Source organism: Orycteropus afer, unplaced genomic scaffold (assembly GCF_000298275.1).
Source record: "Orycteropus afer afer isolate SDZICR_OR568_19922 unplaced genomic scaffold, OryAfe1.0 scaffold00026, whole genome shotgun sequence".
Lineage (NCBI taxonomy): Eukaryota > Metazoa > Chordata > Mammalia > Tubulidentata > Orycteropodidae > Orycteropus > Orycteropus afer.
Genome location: NW_006921613.1, coordinates 1733522 through 1740338, shown reverse-complemented (window position 1 = coordinate 1740338; position 6817 = coordinate 1733522).

Sequence of the window (6817 nt, the reverse complement as noted above, 5' to 3'; positions counted from 1 at the left end):
TGGCACACTGTGCAATCCTAAGCCTATACAACTATGAGACCAGAAGACTAGATGGTACCCAGCTACCACCATCAACCACTCAGAGGGGTATCTATGAAGGAGACCCTGGATACAGTGGGAAAACAATGTGGAACAAAACTCAAAATCACTAAAAAAGAAAAGGGGGGGACCACGTGTGCTGGTCTGATAGAGCCTGGTGGAACCGCTGAGACTATGGCCCCTTGCTGCCCTTCAAGCCCACTCCTGTGGCTTCCACCCAAACAAAAGACAGGCATATGAGCTGAACATTTACATTAGGTAGATACACTCCTTGGAGAGATCAATCAAGGAGAGTAGAAGGGCTGTGTATGCACAGGGAGACAGCTTGAGGGGCAGGAGTGCATGGAAGGAAAGACACTGGAAAGAGGTAACTATGGGGAGGAAGTGGGAGGGAAGCTGTTGCACTGTGAGAAATTGCAGTCAATGTCATGAGACAAAGTGTATGTGAGCTGCTGTATGGAAAGTGAATTTACTCTGTAAATTTTCACCCAAATCACAATAAAAATAAAAATTAAAAAAAAAAAACGAAAAGGAAAGAAAAGAAAAGAAAAAAGAACAGGCCTTGGGCTACTGGTGAGTCTGTCTTCTTGTGAACTTAAAGGAACTCAAAAGATACTGCCTCCCTGCCCCTTTAGCAGGAGGGGAGGAGAGTTTGTTATGGTCAGGGATAGTAATCAGGGCATGAAATCAAATGTGCACAAACTGTTGAATGTAAAACAAATTTGCTCTGTAAATTTGCACCCAAAGCACAATAACATTAAAAAAAGAAAAGAAAGAAAGAAACTAATAAGTTCTGGTGGGACAATGTTAATTACTCAGCTGCTAACCAAAAGCTTGGTAGTTCAAAGATACTCAGTGGCTCCATGGAAGAAAAACCTGGTGATCTCTTCCTTAAAGATTGTTATTGTTGTTATGTGCCGTCAAGTCGGACCCGACTCATAGCGACCCCTCCTTGAGTTTCTGAGGCAATATCACTACGGAAGTAGATTGCCCATCTTCCTTCTGAGGAGTGGAAAGATTAGAGCCTAGAAAACTCTGTGGAGCAATTCCACTCTGTCACATGGGATTGCTGAGTCCAGATTGCCTCAACAGTACCAACTAACAACAACATCATACATATGCAGAGGAATGTTCTTACTCTTAGATTGATACTTGGTGATGTGTATAGGGGTGACTTATGATATGGTTCAACCAAAAATTAAAGATAGAAAGGGATAGTAAATATGGCAAAATATTAACAATTGTTGAACACAGGTGGAGATCATACAGATGTGCAATGCACTATTTTAACTTTGCTGGTCTTTGAAATTTTTCAAAAGAAAGAGTTGGAAAAGAAAACAAGATCACAGAACTCCATGATGGTAATGGGTCCTTGCCATGGCCTGATATAAACAATTTCCAGTTGGCCATTTCTCTTCCTTCCGTATTTATTATAGATCCAAAATTTATCTGTTAATGAATAAAGTAACTTACATTTAGAAGAGTATAATTTAGACCTTAACTATGATTTTAGAAAGGTATATTGATTTTTTCAAGTAGCCCCAAAGTCATCAACTCACTCAAGTTATGTATGGCTATTTAAAAAAAAAAAAAAAAAAACTTCAGCCATTGTCAGATATTCTTTTATTCATTGACTTGGCTTAAGTACTTATTAAGCTTCAAAGTGTCACTTGCTTCTTGCCAGTATCAAATGAGATATTGGATTTTGTCTCTGAATGATCTGCAATTTCTATAAATACTTGATAAGATCTACTTTCTGTTTGAAATGGAAAATCATTTGGACTTTGCTAGAAAATATTCTTTCTATTCAAGTAAAAAACAAAACTCTTCCATGATTATTCAGCCTTCTAGATTCTACTACTTTAAACATTTAATGACTCCCTATCATGCAAAGGACCCTTAGTTTTCCAACTTCATATTTTAAAAATAAGCACGTAGACTTGCAGAGCTTAAATGACACAGCTAATTAGGAGTAAATTAGGAGTAGACCCAAGGTCTTTTGACTCCTAGATAAAACATAAGGATTCATACACAATATTGCTCTACTGCTTACTTAGTATGTAATCGTGGGCAAGTTTCTTAGCCTCCCTAAGCCTTGCTGTGCACTGCTGAATTGATTCCAACTCATAGAAGCCCTACAGAGCAGACTAGAACTGTCCCACAGAGTTTCTTAGGCTGTAATCTTTACAGAAGCAGATCACCATGTCTTTTATCCCACAGAGTGGCTGGTGGGTTCCAGCCCCCAAACTTTGTGGTTAAGAACCCAGGGCTCCTTCTCTAAGCCTTCTCGCTGCCATCGAGTCAGTCCCAAATCATAGCAACCCCTCCTTGAGTTTCCGAGGCAGTATTTCTATGGAAGTTGCAGTGTAGTAAATTACTTAGTATGGCTTTTCTACCCATAAGTCATTGTAAACTCAGTGGTGGAATGAGCAACTGAGGAGCTGATTGTAAATGTTATCCAAGTGGAGTATTTCTGTTGGGCGTGGCACAATATAATGTTCTGGGAGGTGCCCACTCTCTCTCAGGTGCTTAGAGTTCTGATGCTATGATTGGCTAGTTTGACCACCCTGCGGGGCTCAAAAGGAGGCCTCCTAGAGGCAGAACTCTCTCTCTGACTGCTGGTTGAGGAAGACGTGCTGCCGAAAGAGACACGCGCCCCTGAAAGAGACAGGCGTTGCTGGGAAAGAGACGCAAGAGACACGCATTGCTGAGTGAGACACCGAGGGACCAGTGCTGCTGGGAAAGAGACTGTGAGAGACTGTTGGCCGAGGGACGGTGGGCTGGGAGAGAGACTGAGCATTTTTCTTGAACTTGAGTTGTAGCCTGGTGCTTCCCTAATAAACTCCATAATCTGTGAGTTCTGTGTGGCCACTGCAGTGAATTATCGAACCCAGGAGAGAGGTGGTGGGTGCTTTGGGAGGAACGGTTGGTGAAAGGGCTGGAGGGAGGCAGCATGTCTGGCCTTGCAGTATTAGGCCTTGGGTTACTGCTGGTAATCCTGCCTTCCCCTTGTAGGGTTAGAGGAGGTCAGAACATGTGGCCTCCTTGTCGTTTTTGCAGAAGTAGATTGCCCAATCATCCTTCCAAGGAGTGGCTGGTGGGTTTGAAGCGCCAGCCTTCTGGTTAGCAGTCAAATACTTAGGCACTACGCCACCAGAGCTCCCTATCTAAGCCTTAGGGGTAGTAGTAATGTGGCAGCTGCTTCAAGTATGAACATCACAACCTTTAGTCTACCTGTGATATCAGATGCAGCTGTGATATACAATTGTGTGGGTGTTCAAGGTTATTTTACACTGACAGCTTTCCATCTTAGACATGCTAATGCCTGGCTACTTACATTCTACATTAGTATTTATGAAGATTCATTAAAAATGAAGAAATTATTAAATAAGTTGCAAAAGACTATGGTATATTAAGTGATCATATTGAAGAAATTAATGATAAAATTAAAAATGTATTATTGAGTCAATTTTTAGTATATAATACATAGTGTCATCCCACAATGAAATGCACGATTAAAGCTGCAGATAAACATCTTATTTCAATCCTGTCCAAGTATTTCTGAAACTATGTAAATAAATTTATTTGAAAATAACATCAAAATTCTAAATGTGAAGCCCTTTTACACATGTGGAATTGAGGCCCCAAATTCCATCAGACCCAAAGATGTGTAGCCAGAGTCTGTCAAGGACTAGCTACAGCTCTTTCTTTCTTGTCCACCTCAATTCTGGAAAGGAAATTGGTAATACCCTGTTCACTTTTTATGAATTCTGGAATGTACTGACTCCCACTGCCACTCCCCAAGTCATGGCTTGCCAAGATCCTTCTCTATTATATTAGATTAAATTATTTATATTGGTCAAATGTTTTTTTTTTTTTTTTTGCATTTTTAAGGATAATGACTTTGCATTTTAACATTGTCTATTAATAAACATACATGGAAACTTCTGGAAGTTCTAGGAGTTTTCTACACTTAAGATATAGAAAAGGCAACATCATTTCTCCCCAAAAAATGATAAAAAGCTGGATTACCTATAAAATCATATGCATCAGAGAGCTAGGGTCACAAGGCAACTGATTCTCAAAGGTGATAATGGCTCCAATCAGAGAGAGGACACATACATGAACAGTTTCACCTTTAGCAAAGCATAGGCAGAAGAGGTAGCAGCTTGAAAAAAAGTAAGAAGAAAATGTATGACTTTTAACATAAGTTCTTAACAGATGAGTTTCAATTAGTATGACAGTTTTGGATCTCTGCGAACCCCAGAATCAAAGGGAGACAATACGCACTGACCTACTTTTTCCAAGGACCTCCACAGAGTGCTACTGAGAAAGATCAGGGGCACAGCAGGAGACCTAAGAGAGCCACCCTGTTCTGTGGCACAGGCTTGCAGGGTCTGCCAAGGTTTGAGGGCTAATAGGAGTACTGGAGAAACCCAACCTTGTTCAGGTCCCTGCATGAGCATAGGTGATTGGCTGACACAGGAGGATAAGAACAAAGTCTGCCTATATCTTTGATATTTTCTGATACAGAGTAAATCCATCTTTTACTGGGGAAGGAACAAGAGAACTGCCCCAGACCTGATCATAATTAATACATGACTTGGCTCTGAAGGAGGGGTAGAAAACCCAAAACCCATCCTATACTAACACTAGGCAAAAGTCAACTGCCACTGCAAAGGGAATAAAACCCACATATGCCCAGGATCCCGCACTGTTAAAAAACAGAGGTCTGGCCCTGCTGGAGAAGGGAAGGAAACTCCCTCATATCCAAGACCCTTCACCCAAGTAAGACAGCATTCAACTGCCATGAAAGGGTGAGAGGGACAGGAAACCCACCTGCATTCTAGATCCTGCATTAAGTAAGAAACAAAGGTTGCCTGCCTCTGGGGTAAACGCTCAATGACTCCACCATAAGATTTGCATTGAGTAACAAGCAACAGCAGTTTACCTCTAGAGACAGGAAGAGTGTTAAGAAAGAAGTCACTCCATTACATAGGAACACAAGGCTAAAGATGAAAGTTAAAGGTGGAGCCAGGATAAAAACAACCCGCGGGGACTATACCAGAAATAATACTAAGCGCAAAGCAGTGACATTCCAACACTGGACCAATTTGGTAAGTATGGTATAAACAAACAAACAAAAAAAAAACTTACTGCCGTCAAGTCAGTTCCAACTCATAGCGACACCTCCTTGGGTTTCTGAGGCAGTTTCTCTATCGAAGTAGATTGCCCAACCTTCCTTCCAAGGAGTGGCTGGTAGGTTTGAACCACCAAAGATAATTACAACCCAAACAAGTTGCAGTCAAGTAAATTCCAACTCATGGCAACCCCAACGTGTGTCAGAGTAGAACTGTGTTCCACAGGGTTTTCAATGGCCAATTTTTTATAAGTAGATTGCCAACCCTTTCCTCCAAGGCACCTCTCAGTGGACTTGCACCTCCAACCATTCATTTAGCAGACGAATGTGTTAACTGTTTGTACCACCTGGGGACGTCTAAGGTAACACTGGCAACAACAAAATCCAAACCCACTTCAACTACTCATGAGACTGACACACCTTTTACTTCAACTACTTGATAAAACGAAAAGGCGTGCCCACTTTCCAGGCAAAAATATTACCTCAGTTTCTACTTTTTTTGTTGTTTTACAAGTAATATCTAGTATTCAATCAAAAATTATAAATCACACCAAAAACACAAGGGAAGAGGTAAAATAATTAACAGAATCAGACCAAAAGATAATCCAGATGTTGGAGTTATCAGACAAGGACTTGAAAATTATTATATTAAAAGAACTAGTATAACAATGTAGACAACATGCATAAACAAATGGAAAATTCAAGCAGAAACCCTTTTTTAAAGGGTCAAATAAGGAGCTACAAATTAAAAACAGAGTAACAGAGATAAAGAATTACATTGATAAGATTTTCAGCAGATAGACACAACAGAGGAAATGATCAGTAAGCAGGAAGTCAAAAAATTACCCAAACTGAAACCTAAAGGAAAAAAAAGTGAGCAAAGCAAAACACAGTAGATCATTTAAAAGCTGCACATTGATATCAAAAGGCTTAATGTATGTGTCATTGGAATGCCACAAAGGGAAGAAAGGGACAAAGCAGGAAATAGATTTGAAGAGCTAATAGCCAAGAATGTTTCAAAATTAGTAAGAGACAATAAATTTCAGATCCAAAAAGCTCACAAGCATCCCTCACCCCAGTATGATGAAGACAAACAACACATACACACATATCATAGTCACACTGAAAATCAAAGAGAAACAGAGCATCTTAAAGGCAGTCAAAGAATATTACATAGAGTGGAACAAAATAAAAATTCAAGCAGATTTCTTGTTAAAAATATGCAAAATGGAAGAAAATTGACAACTTTAAGGTATTAAGAGAAAATATATTGTCAACCAGAAATTCTATAAGGAGCTCTGGTGGTGTAGTGCCTAAGGAATTTTTGACTGCTAACCAGAAAATATCTTTCAAAATAAAAGGAAAATAGAGAGTTTCTTCTTCAGAGAAATAAAAACTGACTAATTCAATGCATTGATTTAAAATATCTGAATCCAATTTGAAATTCTGGCAATTCTCTGACAAAGTACAGCTGCAGTCATTTGCTAATTATCTTCAACAGGAAAAAAAAAAAGAAAGAAAGAAAAACCAAAGTCACTACCATCAAGTCAATTCAGACTCATAGGGACCCCCTTTGGGTTTCTGAAGTGGTAAATCTTTACAGAGGTAGAATGCCCAGTCTTCCTTCCATAGAGTGGC